General features: G+C 44.2%; 1 long non-coding RNA gene and 1 other non-coding gene across 2 annotated transcripts; one reads left to right on the forward strand and one right to left on the reverse strand.

Annotated features, from left to right (window-relative positions):
• Positions 1-311: 311 nt before the first annotated feature.
• On the reverse strand, positions 312-384 carry TRNAF-GAA. The gene has a single exon. It is a non-coding gene; the product is annotated as a tRNA-Phe (tRNA).
• A 3,495-nt stretch (positions 385-3,879) lies between these two features.
• LOC119698348 lies at positions 3,880-20,469 on the forward strand. Its single transcript, XR_005256132.1, has 4 exons — positions 3,880-4,068; positions 6,477-6,587; positions 8,065-8,160; positions 20,413-20,469. It is a non-coding gene; the product is annotated as an uncharacterized LOC119698348 (long non-coding RNA).
• The last annotated feature ends 1,992 nt before the right edge of the window (positions 20,470-22,461 follow it).

Here is a 22,461-nt window from a genome sequence, read left to right on the forward strand (position 1 = left end):
CTCTTTCACAGGCTCAGACTGGTTGAGGTCCAAGGGACCCCATGGAGGTCCCTGCTCCAAAGCCCTGATCAAGCAGGACCTTGCCCAGGAGCACTTCCAGGTCACTTGGGAATATGTCGGAGAAGGGGAACTCCACACTCTATCAAGGCCACTGGGCCCAGTTTCTCCTCCTTTCCCCACAGCAGAGATGCTCCTGTCCCCTCCAGTGCCTCCCAGCCCTGCTGGCCCTGGGCTGGACTCTGTCCCGGATGTCCAGGTCTCTCCTGTGCTGCAGAGCCCAGGGCTGGGCACACAAAAGTGCAGGAAAAGCCTGCTGAAGCCCGGGATTGAACCAGGGACCTTTAGATCTTCAGTCTAACGCTCTCCCAGCTGAGCTACTTCAGCCTTGCTGTGGCTCATTTTTCCCCAAAACCTGTTGGAACACGATGAGATTTCAAACTTTCACCATTCAAAGCAGTTTGCCCAACACTCCTCCAAGAAGAGCCATGGAATGGTTTCGGTTGGAAGGGACCTTTAAGATCACCTAATTTCACTCCCTGACACCTCCCACTGTCCCAAGTTGCTCCAAGCCCCATCCAACCTGGCCTTGGACATTTCCATGCATGGGGCAGCCACAGCTTCTCTGTGCAGCCCACTCCAGTGTTGGAATGGTGTGACTGACCACACAACAAAGCAAGAGAGAACAAATCTCAGGAAAACCCAGGCTAGGATCAGCCTTTTCCCATAAATAAGAGTTTTCCCTGGTGGAGCATCAGCTGGGAAGCTGACATGGAAAACAGCCTTGAAAACCTTTCAGTTCTTTTGGACTGTTATGTCATACATTGCACCAAAATGTGCAGTTGTTTAACTACACTTAAATCACTCTGAACTACATAAATTGTTTCCAATGATCCCTCTTTTTTCCAAATGCTGGCACTTTTTTGTTTCAGAACACTGCTATCCTGCTATCTTCTATATAATTATGTTACATATGCAGTTCATTGCTGCCTCTCCAATAAATAAGACTTATGCTCCCCAGTATGCATCAAATAACACCTAATTTTCCCTGTCTCAAATTGTCTTAAAAAGAAATCCATTTAGAAATGATTGGGGGGTAAATTTGTGCTTAAATGTAAATTATTTGAGATCAAAAGATAAGAGAAATTTTCCCATCTAAATGTTCTAAATGTTGTTGTTTAACAACCTGACTTATAATCAAAGTCCCCAAAACTGCAAAGAACAAGGAGCGTGTTTTTTGGTTGTGCTGCCTCTTGGGAATCCAGCTCCATTTCTTGAGCATTCCCAAGCATTCCCTGTGCCAGAGATTTCAGAGGGAACCTGGAGAGGGTCCACATCCAAAGCACTCTAAAATCTCTGTGTAGAGTGAGGATAAATCTGGGAATTTAGGCAATGGACATCTCCAAGAGGTGACACCCCCTGGTTTCCCTCAGCTCAGAAGGAAAGCAGAGAAACCACGAAGTTTCTCTAAGTTTACACCAGGATTCTGCAAGGCTCCAGAACATGTGGAGATGTAGGAAAAATCTGGAGCATCTTTAGCTCCCTCCAGAACAGCCTCCTGCAGTTGAAGGTCATCAGTTCACTCATGTGCTTCATTCCAATGCAAGAAGCATCAAACATTAGAAACAAACATGGAATGGCTTGGGTTGGAAACGACCTCAAAGATCATCTCATTTCCACCCCCCTGCCATAGTCAGGGATATCTTCCACTATCCCAGGTTGCTCCGAGCTCTGTCCAACCTGGCCTTGGACACTTCCAGGAATGGGGCAGCCACAGCTTCTCTAGGAAACCTGTGCCAGGGCCTCACCACCCTCACAGGGAAGAATTTCTTCCTAATATCCAATCCAAACCTACTCTCAGTTTGAAGCCTTGTCAGCTTCTTCAGGTACTGGAAGGCCACAGTGTAATCACCCCAAGCCTTTTTTTGCCAGGCCAAACAATCACAATTTCGCCAGCCTTCCCTCACAGCAGAGCTCCTCCATCCCTCTGACCCCCTTGGTGCCTCCTCTGGACTCACTCCAACAGCTCCATGCCTTTCCTGTGCTGGGAACCCCAGAGCTGGATGCAGCACTCAAGAATCTCTTCTCCCATTAGACCTGGCTGCTTCAAGAGTGGGATCCAAATCTTTAAGTCTGGGTGAATGATTCAGCTTCATAATTTGTCTGTAAAAAAACAGGTAATCTATAATGAGGAGAAAAACTTGGGTGTGAGAGATGGAAAAGGATTATGGCACATGGGAACGAAATCTGTGGAGGATGGGAGGTTCTGTGTTTTCATGGATATAACAGCTCTGATCCAATCCTGATGTGCAGCTCTGTCTCAGCACTGGGAATTGCTTTTCCAACCTCGGGGAACACCTCCAGGTATTCGCCCCTTTCAGATATAGGGTTTGTACTGTAGCTTCTTGTGGTTTCTCCTCCGAAATTCCACTACTGCACATGGCTAAGCCCCAGCTGTGAATTTGGCAGCTCCAGCCATGCACAATGAGCTTTCCTGGGTAGACAGACATTCCCTGCCAAGATCTGAGACTGCGAGTGCCAGCTGGAGGTGCTCCATAGGATTTGTCGGGAAAGGGGAAGCATGAGCCTCCAAATCTGTTTGGAAGTCAGGTAGGTCACACCAGGCTGTTGGGAGGTCTCCATTTAGGATCCAGGTCTGAAAATCTCTCCTGGCTAAGCCAGCCTATTCCTATAAAAGTTTGCTGCTGGAGACACGTGAGGATATAAATTGGATCTTGCTCTCGTAGTTAGACAAGAGATGAGGTACAAGTCCTCAGCATGTCTGAGAAGAACTTTCAGAACCTGCTCACCAGGTATCCTGGAGACTCTACTGTGGCCTTTCAGTACCTAAAGGGGGATACAGGAAAGCTGGAAAGGGGCTTTTTGCAATGGCAAACAGTGACAGGACAAGGGGGGGCAGCTTTATGATGAGAGAGGGTAGGTTTAGATGGGATATTACAAAGAAATTCTTCCCTTTGAGGGTGGGGAGGCCCTGGCATAGGCTGCTGCTGTGGCTGCCCCAGCCCTGGAAGTGTTCAAGGCCGGGTTGGACAGGGCTTGGAGCAACCTGGGATAGTGGAAGGCGTCCCTGCCCATGGCAGGAGTGTTAAAACACGTTGATCATTAGGGTTGCTTCCAAGCAAAACCATTTTATAGCATTCCCAGAGAGCACAGAACAGGATCAAGCCCTGCAAACAGCACAAGCCTGGTGAGGCAAAAAACCCTGAGTGGATCCATCTCCATTTTGACATCTAAAATATGGGAATAATTGGACTTTTCTTTGACTCGGGTGTTAGAAGGGCACTGCTTTAAATCCAGAAACATCCACAAGCCATAAACAAGATAATGGCATCAATAACCCAGCCCCAAGCCATGCAATTGATTCTCCACGGATAATGCATCCAGCGGGAAATGGACCCGAGTGACACCAGCTTTGATGGGGAGATTGACAGCTCTGAGGCATAGAAATATTGACCTAAAGGGACTCCTGGTAGCTTATCTGGGTCCTGTGTGGCAGGAATGACATTGGATCAAGCATCCAGCCAGGATTTGGAGGCAGGGAAGGCTCATTTTTCCCCTTCCCCACATATTTCTCAAGTTAACAAGTGCCAATAAATCCTCTGACAGTCTGGTTGTAAAATAACAGTGATATCCCCTCCCTAACCAAAATGAGATTTTCCTTCCCCTTCTCCCCTTCTCCATTTTCCAGCTTCTACCGCCAGCACCAAACTTTCACCCTTCATCGGGAGAGGAGAAAAAAATACAATGTTCCAGCCACAAAATGCTGCACTCTGGCTTTCAAACCCGTTGTGCCCCAGGTGGGAAATGACAGCCAGCAGAGCCGGTAAACAGAAAATAGCAGAGCAACTCCCACTCTGCGGAGCTGCTGCCTCTCCCTCCAAAGGCAGCCCAGGGATGAGTCAGAGCTAAAAGCATCTCTCTCCCCGTGGGGCCGGGGCTCTGCCTGGCCCACCTGCCTTCCCCCGCCGAGGAGGGGGATGATGCAGCCCCCCGGGCGCTGCCTGTGAGTCAGGAGACCCTGCGGAGTCAGGAATGTCCCCAGGGAGCGAGGTAAAGCCACCTGCGAGCTCCTGCTCATCTGACATTTAAAGGGTATTTTATCCCAGCATCATGGTTTTGGAGGGGTGGAATTGGGGGTGAAGCCTCCATCAGTCTCCTCGCGGCTCTGGGAAGTCTGTGGTGCTGAATCTTTTTTGGGGATGGCTGGAAATTGGAGCTACCAGAGGTTTTGGGGGGGGGGAGGGGGGTGGGGGGTGGGGGTGTGGTCAGACCTCCTGCCACATCAACAGCTTTTCCCTGTGAAAAAATCCCTTCAGGATCAATGAACAACCCAAGAGCTGCGTGAGGGGGAGATTCCAGGGATTTAGCCACAGACCTTTGTCCCTGAGGATGATTATGCAAATGAGCGTAATTAAATCTGTGAAAAATCTTTGTCCATCGCAATTGCTGCCGGGATTATTTTATGCCTTCTTTAATCCCTCTGTCTCTGGCTGAGAGCTGCCCCCCTTGAAATGTCCTAGTGCTGGTGGAAAAGGGTGGGGTTTGTATTTCTTAGGATTTCAAAGCCTCATCCCTTCCCTAAAAAATGGAAAACACTTGAACTGAGGCGTCCCACTTAAAGGAAGACAAGTCTAAATACGAGGTTATGAAGAAAAGGGCTTCTTTTTTATTTAATATATAGGACATTGAGGAAAAACAAAATGTTTGGCCCTCAGTGAATTTTTAAATTATTTCCGCACCAAACCCTATATTTCTCTTAGTAAAGGGTTTTCATTTAATCAGATAATCATAGAATGGTTTAGTTTGGAAGGGACCTGGGAGATCATCCAGTTCCAACTCCTCTGCCATGGGCAGGGACACCTTCCACTATCCCAGGTTGCTCCAAGTTCCATCCAGCCTGGTCTGGAACACTTCCAGGGATGGGGCAGCCACAGCTTCTCTGGGAATTCTGTACCAGGGCCTCACCACCCTCACATGGAGGCATTTCTTCCTAATATCTAATCTAATCTAATCTAATCTACCCTCCTTTAGCATTTTTTTGCCCCAAATTAAGGGTGAAGTTCAGTGACAATCCAAATGAAGCTTCTCCTGATGGTTAACAAGGTAGAGGGAAGATAAACCACCTGTACAAACTCCCAACAGCTGATAAACTGCGCATTTATCAGGCTTCAGATTTATTCCAAACATATAACTATGATCATCGAGCAACAGCCAGAGGGAAAAGGGGAAAAATGGAAAAAAAAAGATGTTGTTGGAAAGTTTTGAAGACAACAAACTCTGTGTTTGCTGAGTCTTCCCCCATCTGCTGCATTTCACTCTGTTCTCACAGCCTTGAGTAACAGACCCCAACTAATTGCAGAGTTTTGCCTGCAAATCCACAGCCTGGTTATTTTTAACCAACCTTTTTTCTTTTCTCTAGAATCTCTCCAGGATGCAGAAAGGCCATAATTTTCCCATCTTCCTAATGCAAGCAGAAGTGGGTGGCAGGGGGTTGTTGTGTCCCTTAGGACTGGACAGGGGATGTGGACAGCAGCTGTTGGCATCTCCCCTGGGTGCTGAAGCCTAAGAGTGAAACCTGGAGAATTTTTTGGGGGGGTTTCAGGCCACACCCTGACCAAGGTGGTGTTTTTGGAGCTCTGGGTATGACCCACCACAGTAGGGAGGATCTTGTGGATTCTGGGATGCTGTCCTTTCCTTCTGGGTGATATGGGCAGTCAGAGTCCACTCTCCCCCTTCACTTGGTTCCAGCAACACAAAAATAACAGCAAAGGCTCAGAATTGTTTGGATTGGAAAGGACCTGAAAGATCCTCTCATCCAAACCCCCTGCCAAGGGCAGGGACACCTTGCACTAAAACAGCTTGCTCCAAACCCTATCCAGCCTGGCCTTGAGCGCTTCCAGGGATGTGGAATCCAATCTCCCGATGATTAAACCTCTGAGGAGGGGCCTGGAGTTTCATCTTCAGTCCCTAAGATGGAAGGGTACAGGCTGGTAACTGATAACACATAGGGATTAAAAAAAGCCCAAACTTCTGTTAATTAAATGGCTGGCTTTGAGAAATGCCAGCCAAGTATTGTATGTAGAGAGGGCTATAGATACCCAGGCTGAGAGGCAGATATGCATTCTTAAAATAAAATTATTCTTTCCACGAAATAACACAAATATCTGTAAAACTGTGGCTAGCCTTGCCAATTAATTATATTTTGTCAGCAGCAGTGGGAGTCTCTATTGCTGGCAGGATTCTGTCACGCAGGACACACCAGGATGTCTCCTTCTCTCAACTGACAACGTGAAAACAAATTGGGATAAAACCCCCACGCAGCTGCTGGGCTTCCCCCAGGAGGAGACACAGCCCACACGTGGGGCGGGTGGGTGTTGGCAATGTAGGTCATGGCAAAAAGCTTTGTTTTGTGAGGGCCACCTTCCTGCTGGGTGAGTGACAAGTGTCTCCCTCTGCAGCCCCAGCAAGTCTGGCAGACACCGCCGCTGCCTGATGACACCCAGGATTTCAGGACAAGAAAGAAGAGTTGAGCCTGTAAAACTCAGAGCTGGGTGAGAATTTAGAGCAAGGTGAGCAGTTCACACCTAAACGGGGTTTTTTTTTTTTCAGCTCGTTCTGGGGCAAGAACATTGCAGGGTCAGGATGTGGAGGAGTCACAGTACCTGGAGGTGTTGAAGAAAAGCCTGGATGTGGCACTTAGCACCATGTGCTGGGTGACAGGGTGGGGATCAGTCAAAGGTTGGGCTCGAGGATCTTTGAGGTCTTTTCCAACCTGAAAGATCCTGTGATTCCCAGCATGCAAGCAGCCTGAACCTTTCCCACATGTGCATCGGAAAAGGCTCTAATGCTGGAGGAATCCTGAAAGTTTCACTCGTCTGATTCCTTCAGAGGGATGGAGAACAGCTCCTGTGAGGAAAAGCTGGGAGAGTTGGGGTTATTTAGTATGGAAAATAGAAGGATCCAGGAAAAACTTATTGAAGCCTTTCAATATTTCAAGGAAGTTTATAAGAAAGATGGAAACAGGCCTTTTCATAGGGTGTGTAGGGACAGGACAAGGGGTCATGGCTTTAAACTGAAAGAGGGGAGATTTAGATTGGCTCTAAGGAAGAAATCTTTTGTGGTGGGAGTGGTTAAACACCAGATGAGGTTATCCAGAGAAATTTTCATCCCAGGAAATACTCAAGGTCAGGTTGGATGGGGCTCTGAGCAACATGATCTGGTTGAAGATGTCCCTGATCCTTGCAGGAGGTTGGACTAGAAGACCAGAAGTTCACTTAAACTTCATTTCCAACCCAAAGCATTCCATGATTCTGTTGTAAGGGGGTCTGAATGTGACCACCTGGGATGGAGTTCTCTGAAATGAGATGAGGCGAATCCCAAACCAAATTCCTCCACACAGTCCATCCTGAATTGCATTACATTGCCAAGAAAGCAGCCAAGTCAAGGTCCTCCCTAAAGATAGAAAAGTGCCCCCACGCCTCATTTCTTTCACGTGACCAGACATTTTTACTGTTAACATTTTTTTGGTTGCTGCAAACTGAGGTGGGTTTAACCCTACCTGGCCTAAAAACTTCCAGCTGGATGTCACAAACCCCCACAGGTCCAAACTGCTGAAAACTCCTGCGCAGAGGGTAAAGTCTGCAATGTCCCATCATTCTCATGGGTTTGATAGCTTGGCTATAAAATTAAGGATGTGAAATTCCTGATGTGGTCCTTTGCCCATGAACACCTCCATTTCTCTTATCGGCCACAGTCCAGCACAGATACTGTGTTGGAAACACAGCTCTAAAACAAAATAATAGATAATAAAATCCCTGAAAATGAGTTCATTACTGAAGAAGAAACTTTCCAAATTTATAGATCATAATACAACTAATAAAAACAGCAACAATAATGAAAAACTATTAAAATAATAGTAAATAATATTATTAGTAGTAAAAATCCATAAAATATATAAATATAAAACTATAAATAATAAAATAATAAAAAATAATAAAATATCTTTGTTGATGGCACCCTGAATCACACTTCTGCTTTTGTTCCTAGGTCTTTCCCATCTGTCTACCCAACCCAGGTCCTGACTTCTCCTAGTTGTTTTTCTTTCCTTATGGAACTCCCTGTCCCATCCCAAGGACCACCCAGGTATGGAGTTGGTGGGAATCCTCAGGGGCAAGGAGATGTGGTGTGCCTTAGCCCATCCACAGTGGATAAATTCTTGTCAATGATTTGGGTGTCCAGCTCCAAGTTCTTCTGGAAATAACTGAAAGACACCTTCACCCCACTTTCTCAGGGAGCCCAGCTCCATCCAGGCAGGTGGAGAGAGATTTAAATCAGATTTTGGGTGGAAGTTCTGTACTCAGAGGGTGGTGAGGCCCTGGCACAGGTTGCCCAGTGAAGCTGTGACTTCCCTTTTCCCTGGAAGCACTCAAGGCCAGGTTGGATGTGCCTTGGAGCAACGTGGTTGGAATGAAATGGTCTTGAAGGTGCCTTCCTACCCAAACCACTCCATGATTCTGTTCTATGATTCCATGACAAACTTGCCTGGAAAAGTCCAGACACATTTCATGACACCAAAATCATGGAGAAATGTTCCTGTCTCTGGAGAAGTCCTCTCTGTCCAGAGGACACAGTACAAACCTACCAGAAAATAGCAATAGCCGTTATTTCCCTAATGGACACATTCCAGGGGTTTAAAAAGGAAGAATTCCAAGGATTTCAAAGGCAACTTGAAGGCTGTTTTTTGTGGGGATGGTTAGTGAAAGGGGCGGTGGATTTGAGTCCATTCTGTTTAATTCAATCAACCACTAATTCAGATGACAGGATCGTTATTAAAGCTGGAACTGGGGATAATTTGCATTTAGAAGCAGCTCCAAATGCCCCTTTTTGTGGCTTCAGCTCATTTGACACAGAGAGAGGCCACACTTAATCAGAGTTCTTGTGTAGAAATCAGAGACCTTCTGGAATTTACTGAAAACAGAGCTTTGATTGAAGATTTTCATCTCTCATTACAATTTAACATGGTAAGAAATTTAACTAAGGCATATTTAAATGGTAATTAAGGGTGTTATGGGTTTTTAAATTGATAATGTAGTAGCTCTGAAATTCCCAATATTATGTGCCAGACACATTAATGTGAGGTCACAGCTCTGAGGAGCATTTGGTTGGCCCTGAGTCACTCTTGCCACTAGAAGTTTCCATTAAACCTAAATTCTCGAGTTAAAAACAGATGAAAAATGCCTGTTTTGTAAATTCAAAATTATTCCAGAGTTTGTCTTAGTTTCACAAATTAGTCGGTCTCAGACAGACAAACAAAAAACAGCAGGAAGCAGAAAATGTGTAGGAGATGCAGCCTCTCATTTAAAAAATATTTTGATTTTCTGATTGGAAATGACATTTATTCCATCAGAAGTACTTTTGAACATAAATCAAAATCTGGGCACTGAAGTGAAACATTCCCTTCTAGTGAAAGCATTATCAACTTTCCAGTTTACCAGAGGAAAACAATGTTTGATCAGACTTTATGCAAAACAGGCTGCTGGGCTTTTTCTTTCTGCTGCAGACCACAAGGAAAATATGAAATCCATTTTCCACAAGGTCTCCTATTAAGGGGGGGTCATTTCTGGGTCGGAAAATGTGTTTATCAGAAATGAAGATGCAGGCTCTGAAGGGACTTCATGATACTTTTATAAATGCCCTGATAAAGTTTCCCCCTTCCAGAAAGTATTTGGAAGCCTATTTCTCCCTGGAACATCAATATTCAGAGTGGCTGGGAATTCATTTCAGTATTCCAAGCACAATCCTTTATAAATTGGTCAGCCAGTGCTAAAGCTGCAGAAAAATATCATAGCAAGTCAACAAGTTATGAAGACATAATTTTAAAATAACAGTGGCTTGCCCCACTTTTCCAGCACAGTTCCTCAATATGTGCATAATTTCCAAAGTTGTGTCCCGCCGAGACAAAATTCCCACTTGAGATTTATAGAGTGGACTTGGAGGTGCTGGAGGAACTGGGATTTTCTGCCTTCTAAAAGGGGATTTACAGGCGTGTGCACACCTCTATTTCTGCCTCCCTGCTATGTAGAGCACGAGCCATCTCTGCACCACACGAGGGGGAAAACACATCCACGGCTCACAGGGAAAGTGGGGAATGTCAGAGTCTCGGCTGAGGAGATGAGAAAGGTGCTGTTTGCATATAAAAACTCATGTGAAAGTAGCTAAGAATAGGTATCCACTGCAGAAATGGAAAGCATACTCCTGAGGGCTGCCCAGATTGGTCTTCATGAGCCTGAGAGCAGAGTTTGGGGGGAAGAATCTTTTTTTTCTTTCCATTCCCTATTTTGAGTAAGGGGATTTTATAGCCAAAAAGGGAAACTTCTGCTCTGTGCTGCAGATCGGGAAATCAAATTTGTGAACTATGAAACAATGGAAAAATAATCTTTTTGTACTCAGTGGTGCCTGGAACATTTAACTTCACCTTGAGGGTTTTATTTGATACTGATCTGTTCTCTTGGTTCAGCCTTAATAAGTAACAAGTGAGATGTGACTTTATTTTCTGGAGCAGTTTTCATCTGAGTGGAGCCTAAATCTGAGAGCCTAAATTTATGAAGGTGCTTGTCTCTTCTGTCTTGTTTACATGGTTTTCCTCATTCCTGGAAAAATCAGTCTAAGATAATTTTAAGAATTCTATTCAAAGAGACTGAAATTCCTGGGAAACCTACACCACCACTTGACTCATCTCAGCATTAGGAAGTTTCTTCACGACTTTCTTCTGGAGGGAACACTTGTGGCTTCTTGTGGTACCTTCCACAGTCACGGAATCATGGAATTGTTTGGACTGGAAGGGGCCTGAAAGATCATGGAATTCCAACCCCCTGCCATGGGCAGGGACATGTTCCACTGTCCCAGGTTGCTCCAAGTGCCATCCAACCTGGCCTTGGACACTTCCAGGGATTCAGGGGCAGCCACAGCTTCTCTGGGAAACCTGGGCCCAGGGCCAAGAATTCCTTCCCAATATCCCATCTATCCCTGCCCCTTGTCAATTGAAAGCCATTCCCCCTTTTCCTGTCCCTCCATCCCTTGTCCCAAGTCCCTCTCCAGTTCTCCTGGAGCTCCTTCAGGCACTGGAAAAGGCTCAGAGGTCTCCCTGGAGCCTTCCCATCTCCAGGCTGGACATTCCCAGCTCTCCCAGCCTGGCTCCAGAGCAGAGGGGCTCCATCCCTTGAAGCATCTCCATAGCCTCCTCTGGACTAGCCGCAGCATCTCCACATCTTTCTTATGTCAGGGTCCTCAGAGATGGAGACTGTTCCAGGTGTGGCCCCTCAGCCTTCTGGTCACACATTATAGGTCTGGAAATAAACCCATCTCTGCCATTTTTTCCCATTCCAGGGTTCAGTAATTCTCATTGAGTGGAGAGAACCTTGGAACCATGAATGCCACAGTCCCTCTACATCCAAATTCAGGTTGTATAACTTGTTCCAAACTTGAGCAAGGGTTCTCTTACACAGACAAACTCTCTGGTGTTAAGGATTAGAGCATAAGGGATTGGAGCACACTGAGCTCTGTGTTCCTGAGAGAGCCAAGATAAAAGTTCACCCCATGGCCAAATCCTGAAGGGAGCTGAGAGAGGACAGCATTTAAAAGCTTTAGATGAAATCTGATTTATGGCTCTGTCTGTATTTACCAGCAAACTTAGGAGGAACTTTCGGTGAAGACTGGAAATTTGGGAAATTTGGAAAAATGGCCATACAGGGAGAGTTATTAAAACAGGGTTCAAAGTAGAATCAGAGAATCAAAGAATCAGAGAATGGTTTGGTTTGGAAAGGACCTGAAAGATCATCCAGTTCCAACCCCTGCCATGGGCAGGGACATCTTCCACTATCCCAGGCTGCTCCAAGCCACATCCAATCCCTTGAACACTTCCAGGGATGGAGCCACAAATACTCCTGCCACATGTACTTCAACTCTCTTTTCAAAGTTTGGAATAAACCCACATTTTCTTGTGGGCAAACAGTGGGATGGTCACCACAAGCTGAGCTGACCTTCCTAGGCCACAAACCTACCAGCAACAACATTCTGGACATTTGTTCCAGCCAGTATCCTCAGTTTAGTCAGAACAGAAACCATCCAGAGCTAAAAAAACCCAAAGAAAAGCAAAATACGAGCTGTCTAGCAGCAAAGTCACTGCCAATGCACCATGCACAATGCACACTTCAATTTTAAGGACTGCACTAAAACACCGAAATACTCAAAGAGTTGTTGTTTTAACTTTCCACTTGCGTCAGTGTCTGGCACCTTTTAAGATGACAGCTTATTTGTAACTTATTCAACCTGATGCCTCCTGAGCAATGAAATGTGCCCCTGGGACGTTCTTTTTTTTTATTTTCCTCTCTGTCTCACATTTTACATCCCTCATACATTTCAACAAGTTCATAATAACTTTGCTTTGCCTCACCACTCTGATTGCTCCCATCTCCGGGTTATTTACCAAGCGGAGGTGCTGCTGCAGAAAGGACAAACAGATTAAGGAATTCAGCACTTTGCTGTGCCAGTAAGAAAATTGCATCTCTCTCTCTCTGCACATGGAGGTGAAATGGGGCTGGAAGTGGCACAGCAGTCAACCTTCGCTCTGCCTTCCGGATCGTGGGGACAAGGAAGCAGAAAATAACCCCTTTCTCCTGAATTTTCAGAGAACATTGCGGTGTTCTGGCTGCAGAGAACATATCACAGAAATAACGGTGTATTTTTATCTCTTAAATTTTATTGGGCGTGATGGGGGAGCCGCTGTTGGAGAACGCTGCCTAAACGCACATTTGGGCTGACAAAATGGAGCTGTAAATTCCTTTATGTAGAAGGAGAAGGGCTGTAACACGTAGAGGCACCAAAATTCTCCCATCATTTGTGAACCCCAGGTTTGTAGTGAAAATCCATTGGCTGAGTGTTGCAATATTCCCAGTGCACCTGGATTAGTGAATGCCATTATGGCAGTAAATATCCAATAGATTTAACCTATAAAGATTTATAGAATCATGGAAGGGTTTGGGTTGGAAGGGATCTTCAAAATCATCTCATTCCAACCTTCTGCCATGGAGAGGGATGCTTTCCTAGACCAGGTTACTGCACTTAAATTTTTATCAATCGAGGCCACAGGTGTTGCAATGAAATATTTTAGAATTTCAGCAGCATGGAAGTTGATATTCCAACTTCTTAAAAAAACTTAAAGAGTTTTAGAAACTGTTTTGGGATTGAATTCCTCTCAACACATTTTCAAAAACTGGGAGACCTTCCAAAGGAATGAAGGGCTGTGGACATTTCATCAAGTCCTTGAGGGCTCCTTCCAACTCAGTATATTCTGTGATTCCATGTGGTAAATGCTGGGCTGTAAAGTCTGATCCTCAACAAGCAAAATCCCTGTTAACTCAGAAGTTCTCCGAAATAGAAAATTCAAAGTTAAAAATAACTCTCCAGCACCAGATGACTTTGTTCCCTGGAAAGTAGGGCTCGTCAAAGAAATCTGTTATCTGTTCAAGGAGATTTCATGTCTGGGTGATAAAGAAAGTCATGATGATAAAACCTACTTTGGTTCCACTGGATTGGAGGTGCCTTCAGGATTGAAGCTGCTGCTAAAAAAAAGGAACAAAAAGACACATCTTACATCAATTAGAACTCATCTCAGTCCAGCAAATTCTAATTTGAATGGGGAGGGAAGGATTTGCAGTGATTTTATCTTTGTTGCAATCACCTTAAGGAGAAGATTCTGAGCAAATATTGTTCAATATTTTTATCACAAGGGAAAATTGGTTGAAAGAGATGAGATTTGGGGAAGAAATTCCTCACTCTGAAAGTGGTAAGGCCCTGGCACAGGTTGCCCAGGGAATCTGTGGCTGCTCCATCCCTGGAAGTGTCCAAGGCCAGGTTAGACAGGGCTTGGAGCAACCTGGGATAGTGGAAGGTGTCCCTGCCCATGGTAGGGGGGTGGAACTGGATGATATAAAGACTCTTCCAACCCAAAAATCTCCATGATTCCATGATCCTGTATTAATTTTAAGGTGTAAAATCACATCAGTTCATTTAAATGGATAAGGAGCAGTTTTCTTGTGTAGTTTTTCAGTGTTTAACACAATATCTGAGATAGAAAGGAGGGAAAACTTTATAATTTTGAGTTATGCAAGAGGAAGTTGCATGAATCAAAGTGTTGGAAATTGAATTTAGTTGAATTTAGCCTTGAAATAAGACAGTATTTCCAAGAAGTGGAAATAATTATATTCACTTGGAGCTTAAAAGTGGACAGAGTGGTGTGAGTATTCCCTGGAATCTCTGAGACAGAAATAGACAGCAGAGTTTGCTGAAAATCAGAATTTACCATTTGTTGGTCCTGTTGAAAGATATCTTTTAAATGAGGAGAAAAGCAAAAATCATCCTCATTTCCATGAAACTGGAAGCTCCCAGATCCCAGAATCTGACACTCCTGTACACTTCATTACTAGCTGGCAATTAGCAAGCCCATTAAATGCTGGTTAAGGAGAATGCTAATTGCACTAATAAGCAGCTCTAGGTGGCTCCCAGCACTCCCAGTTCTGGGGCAGATTCTCCATCTCACTGCCCAAGACTGGGAAATTTCCATCTTCCCAAATCCCCAGCTCTGGAACAGCCCTGTCAGAGCCATCTGCTCCAGAGCTGGAGAGGGCACAACAGATAAAACACCCAGCTCTGGATAAATCCAGCAAGGGACCAATATGATGTGAGGAAAACTGTTCTTGGCTTTGAGAAACACAGCTCTGGACTTGATAAAAGGTCATGGAATGAACTGGGCAGTGATGAGGTACCTCCAGTCCTGGAGTCAGTTTGGGGCCCTTGTGACAAGAAGAATATTGAGGGGCTGGAGAGTGTCCAGAGAAGGGAATGGAGCCAGGGAAGGGTCTGGAGCACCAGGAGCAGCTGAAAGAGCTGGGAAAAGGGCTCAGCCTGGAGAAAAGGAGGCTCAGGGGAGACCTTCTGCATCTCTAAAATTCCCTGAAAAGAGACTGTGGGATGGTGAGGGTCAACCTCTTCTCCTGGGCAACGAGAGATGGGAAAAGGGGGAACAGCCTCAAGTTGCACCAGGGGAGGCTCAGGTTGGATATTTGGAAAAATTTCTTCACTGAAAGAGGGACTAAACACTGGAACGGGCTGCCCAGGGAAAGGTTGAAGTCACCACCGTGGGAAGTGTTCAAAAAACCAGGATGACCTGGCACTTTGTGGTGTGGTTTAGTGGACATGGTGGAAATTCAGTTGGAGATTGGACTTGATGATCTTGGAGGTCTTTTCCAAAATCAGTGATTCTGTGAACCTGAAGAAAATTTAAAATAAAATCTTTCATTCAAAGGTTCTGTCATTTTCATGAGTTTTCGTGGCAAAAGGAGCACAATGGGAGCAGCAAGGTTGATTCTGGGAGGAGGGAAATTATAATCCTGTGGCAGAGCAGGCCCTGGTGTTCCTTTGAGAGGGCAACTCAGCCATGGAGGGGCTGGATTGCAAAGCCAGTCAGACTTTCAGGGGTTTTCTTCCCAAAATTTTCACACCTGTGGCTTGCAGCAAAGAAAGATCATCCCGATTCTCCCTGCGTGACAAATTCCTGTCACTGTGGCAGCACTGGGAGCCCAAAGTAGAGATAAACCAGCTTTTGATGTTAATTCCAACAGAACCTTCCAGCATTGAAAGTTCAGCATCATTAATAATACAAAAACCTTTGAGTGCAGCACTCCACCCCCAGCCCTGCACTCCACACAATTCAACTTACTTTACTTTTATTTCATCTAATTACAAAGCATTACTCACGAGAATGACGGATTTTATTACTCACTATTATACAATTTCTGTGTTCTCCAGTCCTAACAAAAAGAAAGTCCAGAAAAAGAAGTTATTTGAGAAAAAAAAAGACTCCCCTTAATAACAAATGACTTAATTTTAAGAAAGAATTTTGATGCCAAGACACAACTTTTGCTGAATTTGCCAGTTTGATTCAAACTTTTCCCGTGTTTGACATCTAATAAATGCCACATGAAGTAATTCTGTAGTGAGCTTCGAATTTGTCACTCTCGTGACTAATTCCTTTTAATTAGACTTAACAACATATAAGAAAAATGTCATCATTTAAAGTGAAGTCAGTGATGTATTGATGGGATAAGGACTTAACAGGATAAGTAGTTTGTTAGAAAATTATTCAAGTGAGCATATTTTTAATTTCAGGCCATTTCTTTTCTCTCTCCTGGGTCCCATTGTACATAACAGCAATATCCTTCATGATTTTCCCTACATCCCACGCTCAAGGTACACAATGCTTTATGGAATTCTGCTCATAAACACGGTCATTTCAAGCATATGAATTAAAATGATTAAATATTCTGATAAAATGAGGCAATTTGAAAACATCCGGAAGAGAAACAGCCCCTTTATCCCAATTATTTTGACCACACTTGAGACGTGGCTGTAACAGCAAAGGTAAAAACAATGGAAATTTAACCCCAGATATTTGAGGAAATAAAATGTGAGCAAGCAGATTGTTGGCATCACCTTTCAGCCATACATCCATGACATCACTCGGGATCATCCCGTGCCACTTCAAAAACTTTGATCAAGTTTGCAAGATTTCTTTTTGCTTGGGTGGAAATGTCTGAAAAACTCGTCTTTGACACTTGAGATGAATCTTTGTGCAGCTCTCTCCAGTTCACAGTTTCACTCTTGTTTTGTGAGAGTTGCCTTCAGCATAAATGAATTGCCCAAAATTGTGCCATCTTAACCCAGATCTTTTTAAAGCATCACTGGTGTTTATTCCTTATTAAGGAATAAACATCACTGTTTCATGATGAAAAAATAATTTCATCACTGTGGTCATGAAATTATCTACAGTGGCAAAGGGTTAATATTGTACTTTTACCCATGTTTGCTTTCTCTGGAATTTCTTCCTCTTGTTCTGCTTTTTATACAGAATGAAATGAAATTTTTACTGAATTATCAATGAAGATGGCCCGAGGAAAACACCAGATCCTAAAAAATCTGTCCAGATTTAAGCCATCCTTCAACTCCTACAGTGCAGATGTCCTTCCCAGGCAGAGCAGCCTTGAGGGATGGCTGCTGAGTCTGGGATCATTTAAGTAATTCCCAATATTTGTTTCCAAGCAGTTACTCCACCCTCAGCAGTTTGGATTTTCAGAGAACTCTTTTGGGAAGAGGGGTAGGAAATAAAAATAGGTTGGGAATTCAGTCTTAGATTTCTTCTCCTTTTCTATATTCCAAAAATGCTGCAAAGCATTTAACTTAGTCCTACTCATTAGTCTTCTGCTAATGAACACAATTGTTAATATCTGAGTGACCTCCTGAATTACTCAGGAAAACAGTGCTCTTACCCTTATGTCCATTGACAAGGGTTGATTGATAGTAATTAAATAGTTGATTTATAGTAATTAAATAGTTGATTGATAGACAGAAATAGTTGATCTACAGTAATCCATGAAGGATCCAGGAGAGCAGGGATAGACCTGACACCTGGGACAGGACAGAAGTTGGAGACTGGAGTTCTTTTTGGGCTGAAACCTGGAATTTCTCAGCATCAGTTCCACGATGTGACAGCTCAAAATGCACTAACAATGAGGAATTATTAAACCTGTAGGATTTAATATGGAACAAATATCAGGAAAGCTTAGGAATATCAGAAATACTGAGACCACCAAAGCAGATGGATGTGCTGAGTACCAGTTCCTGACCAGGGGAAGGAAGACCAGCTAACTTTAGCTGATTATCTTCTTGTGTTTTTCTGTGTTTTTCAGGAGCTGAGGGGCAGAATTATTAAGTCTGTGAGATTTTCCATCGTCAACCACCCATTTTATTGCACCCAGCCCATTCCTTTTTCCCTTTTCTTTTGTCATACAATGGTAGTATCCTATGGAAATACTTGGTAAGGATGCTGTAGGAAGATAAAAACATTGACTTAAACATAGGCTTTGGAATAATCTTAAGGATTTGTGTATTTAGTTCTGAAGTATCTTGTTCCCATCTTGTCCCCTTGTCTAATAAATCCATGGGACAAAATCTGACTGTGACACTAAGGACTTTTAAAAGACTTCAGTGCCTTCTGTAGAAACTCCTTTGGAGCAATTTTGGCAGAGAGTTGCCAATGCATTTTGGGCCTCCCATACAGGATTCTCCAAGAAAAATACAAGGTTAGGTGAATTGGTTAATCCATAAACCTGATCAAATGGATTTCTTGCAATTCCACACAGACTTTCTAGTGATAATTACCATGTTCATGGTTCTTTCCCTGTCAAATTTGAAGAAAGAAAAAAGTGGGGCTTTTTTCCCCCCCAAAAAAATCCCAAACCAAAATCCAAAACTTGTTGATTTATTTCTAGCTTGACTTGCAGAGTTAACCCATCTGTTGCCTCCCAAAAAACAAAGCAGAATTTTACTCATGTGGTTAAGTAAAGACAACATAATATTCCAAAGCAAATTAGGAGGTTGGCTCAAGTCAAGCCCTGCTCAGGCCCAGTGCCAGCAGACCACTCCAACTCATTGGAGCTGTAAAAATGTGCCTGATCAATGGATTGGGATTGTATGGTGAACTCTGAATTAATAAATATTGATTCTGACTACACAAACTTCTTCTGGCAAGAAATTGAGTTTGGCTGGTTTAAAGCTCCAGCTGCTGTCCGAGGCACTGGACAAATCTTTTTCACATTAATCCATGCTTTTCTCTCTCTTCTCTTTGCTTCCCAAGGATATGAACACTGATTAGATCTGGGAGTTTCTTGCACTGGGGGCAAAAGGTGATGGCTCTGCTGATGTTGTTTTCAAGAAGCCTTGCTTGCACATATTAATATGCACAAAAAGTCTGCATGTTAATGCACGCTTTTGAGTTGCAAAATGTGTCTTTGGATTCCCTAAAAGTGGCTGGATTGGCTGGCTTTTATCCCTGCATAGTGCCCATGCCCAGGCAGGATCAGAAACCTTTTGTCTGTCAGACAAAGGAAGGTGAAAGTGTGTTCTGGAGATATCCTAAAGCCAGCACAAGTAAACAGTGTAGCACTCTGCTGAGGTAAAAATCTTCTGGATTTAGGTCCAAACAACCAACAAGTCTTATTTTAACTTTTACATAACCATTTGTTCCCTCGGTACAGAAGAATTTCCAAGAATAATCTTCTACTCAGCCTCTACAGGCCCAGGAAAAGTACAATGGGTCCCACTCCTCAACAATAGGCCTTGATCCCTCCTTTGTTCCCTTCAAGTGCCCTTTTATGAACAAATCCACTCCTGGGAATTCTCAAATAAGAACAGAAGCACCATGGGAAAGGTAGGGAGAGGTTGTTTCTTAGCACAAATGTCAATGTCACCATCTGAGAGTTCCTCATCCTGGAGAATCCATGTGAGGCAAGTGTCCTGGGTGAGCTCCGGGAGGACTTAAAGCTCACTGTAAACACATCAGGGATGAGAGAAGGTGAGGTGAGCCAGAGAAAGGAAAATATCATCTTCTAAATCAGCTGGAATTTGTGCTGAGGGGTGACAAAGCCCCATCAGCAAGGAGACTCTGTCCCCACAATGGTCTGTTACAGATTTCTATGGAGACTCTGGCATTAAATCCATCTTATGTCTCAACCTCCTCCTTTTCCTTGGAGGAAAACAGCTGAGAGATATGGTTCTTATTATCAGCATCCTATATTTGTTTCAAGTAGCAGCAAAGAAAGTTTTCCTGGACATCAATTTACAACTCATCTGTTCTGACAGTAAAACAAAATCTTGGCAAAAAAAAAAAATCCCTCAGGAATTGATGAATTTATTGCATCCAGCCATCTGTGTCCTCTTTTTCTCTGTGGCGAACGGGTCCAGATTTCTGATCTGAAGGTTAAAAGACTGGAAATAGTTCTTAAATAATGAACTGCCTCATAAAGACAGTGTTCTGCTGAAGGGCAGTGGTCAGAGCATGAGCAGTCTGAGCAACCTGGTCTAGCGGGGGGGATCCCTGCCCATGGTGGGGCTGTTGGAATTAGATCATCTTTACGGTCCCTTTTAGCCAAGCCTTTCCATGATTCTATGATCTGTGCTCCTTCCAATTAATTGTGTCCTCTTTGTTTCCATAGAATCACAGGATGGCTTGGGTTAGGTGGGACTTTAAAGCTCATCTTGTTCCACCCCTCTGCCATGGGCAGGGACATCTTCCTCTATCCCAGGTTGTTCCAAGCCCCATCCAACCTGGCCTGGAGCATTTCCAGGGCTGGGGCATCCACAGCTTCTCTGGGCAACCTGTGCCAGAGCCTCACCACCTTCACAGTAGCGACTTTCTGTCTATTATCCAACCAAACCCTATTCGCTTTCAGTTTCAAGTCACTCCAGGCCTTCATAAAACTTTTCTCTCCTTCTTTCTTGCAGGCTCCCTTCAGGCACTGGAAGGCCACAATTAGGTCATCTGAAAACCTTTTCTGTCGGAACTCAGAATGTCCCTCAGACATTCTCGGATGTTCCAGACCCGGGTCAGAAGCATCTAAGACCCTGGCATGCAGCCGGAAACCCCTGTGGCTTTGAATCTGACCCATGGAACAATTTACCAACTTTGCAGGAAGAACAAGAAGTCACAAAAGTTTAGGTATTGTAGTAGAAGCAGTCACGAAGTGAGAGGAAGGATTTCTGAGTGCTGTACAGGGGGGTTTTAAGCCTTGTACGCAGGGGTCCAAGTTTTGTACATGGGGGTCAGGAGTTTTAAGATGGAGGGATTTGGGTGTGCCCTGTCCTCCTTCTTTCTCCTTCCTAACCTCCATGTCTTTGGTGATGTTGGCACTCACAGATTGGTTTAGAGTAGAAAGTCACTATTCAATATAGATAGTAGGCATTGGGGAAAAAGTATAAACATGTAATACGTAATATATGATATAAAAGATGGCACCAGCCCCCTGGGAGGGCAGTGTGCCTTTGTCTGACCTGCTGAACAGGCCACAGCAGTTCAGGAGAAGAATCTTTTAGATAACAAACAATAAAAAACCTTGAGAACGGACAACAGAGGACTACTGAGTCTTTCTTCGAGGGCACGGGCTGGAGCAGAGACTTTTTCATCTTTCGGGGTCACCCCAGTCTGAGGGTGAGACCTGACACTTTTCCAGGCAGAACGATCCCAATTATCTCAACTTTTCCTCATGGCAGAGCTGCTCCATCCTCTCATCATCCTGGTGGCTCCTCTGGACTCACTCCAGCAGCTCCAGGTCCTTCCTGCGCTGGGGACCTTTTCTTGTTGCCCTTTTCAGCATCCCCTGAAGGTCAGTGTTCCCTCACCCCTCCAAAAAAGGGTTGACAGGAAGAGAGTCTCCTCACTGAAGCCTTCTGAGAGTTCAGACTCATCCTCAAGTTGTTGCTGAATTCCAATGACAGAAGCCAAGAGGAAATAAGGTGCAATGTCCATGTGTAAGTGGAGGTTTGGAATATTTAATGACTTTACATTAAATTCACACCTTTACTTTAGGATGAGGAAAAAAGAGGCATTTTCTTCATCACCAGTTCCAGTTCAGCTTCATCCTGAACCAGGTCCTGTTTTGTGAGCTGATGAAACTCACAAATATGAATTTTAAACCCAGCTCAGATAAATTTTTCTACCACTTATCCTGAGGACAGTGTGACAAAACTTTCCTGAGGACAACATCAGCTCCTTTCACAAACAGGGAAAAATCTCATCTCCTGGACAACAGGCTCAAGGTTTTTGGCTCATTTGTGTTTTATTAGAAGGTTTTTTGTTGTTTTGTTACTGTGGGCAACCAACTGCCTCCCAGGGTGCTCTGAGGAAAAATGCCATGACAGGAACTTTCATTCCTTGTTGTTTACCACTGTTCTGAGGTATTCTGAAGATGCCTGGCAAAGCTCTGGCACTGGACTGGGATGAAGAAAAACAGCACTGAAGGGAAAAACAGGAAAAACAACCCTCCAGCAATGGCAGCCTTGTGAAAGGGTCCCTCTGCCTGCAGATTTGCATGGATCACATGGGGCTGGGGGTTATGTCAGCGACAGGGCAACAAATGCACAAATCCTTTTGACAGCAAGTAAGTTGGACTTAAAATGCTGGGCTGGGAGCATTGGGGACTGAGTTTCTCCTCACTTGAGATGAACAGCAAAACTTCCCATCCAGAATTAATTCCTCATCTATTCCCTGCTCCCTTTTTTTTTTGCTGGCCCAGTCATTCCTCAGTGGAAGATCACACTGAGATTTTTGTGGCCCATTGATGCTCTGATTTCTGTGGGGCCCAAGGGAAAGACATGGTTGTAAATAATAATAGTGGTGATTTATTCCCCTAAACTCACAGACCAGTGGCCATTCCACAGTAAAAGTGGGATTCTGTCCACAACTATGACATCTCCTTATCAACAATCTTCTCTTGTCACTCTCATGCAATGGGATTTTTTCACACTTGCAGGATTTATTTCATAAAATATGAATGG

Source organism: Motacilla alba, chromosome 2, assembly GCF_015832195.1.
Source record: "Motacilla alba alba isolate MOTALB_02 chromosome 2, Motacilla_alba_V1.0_pri, whole genome shotgun sequence".
NCBI lineage: Eukaryota > Metazoa > Chordata > Aves > Passeriformes > Motacillidae > Motacilla > Motacilla alba.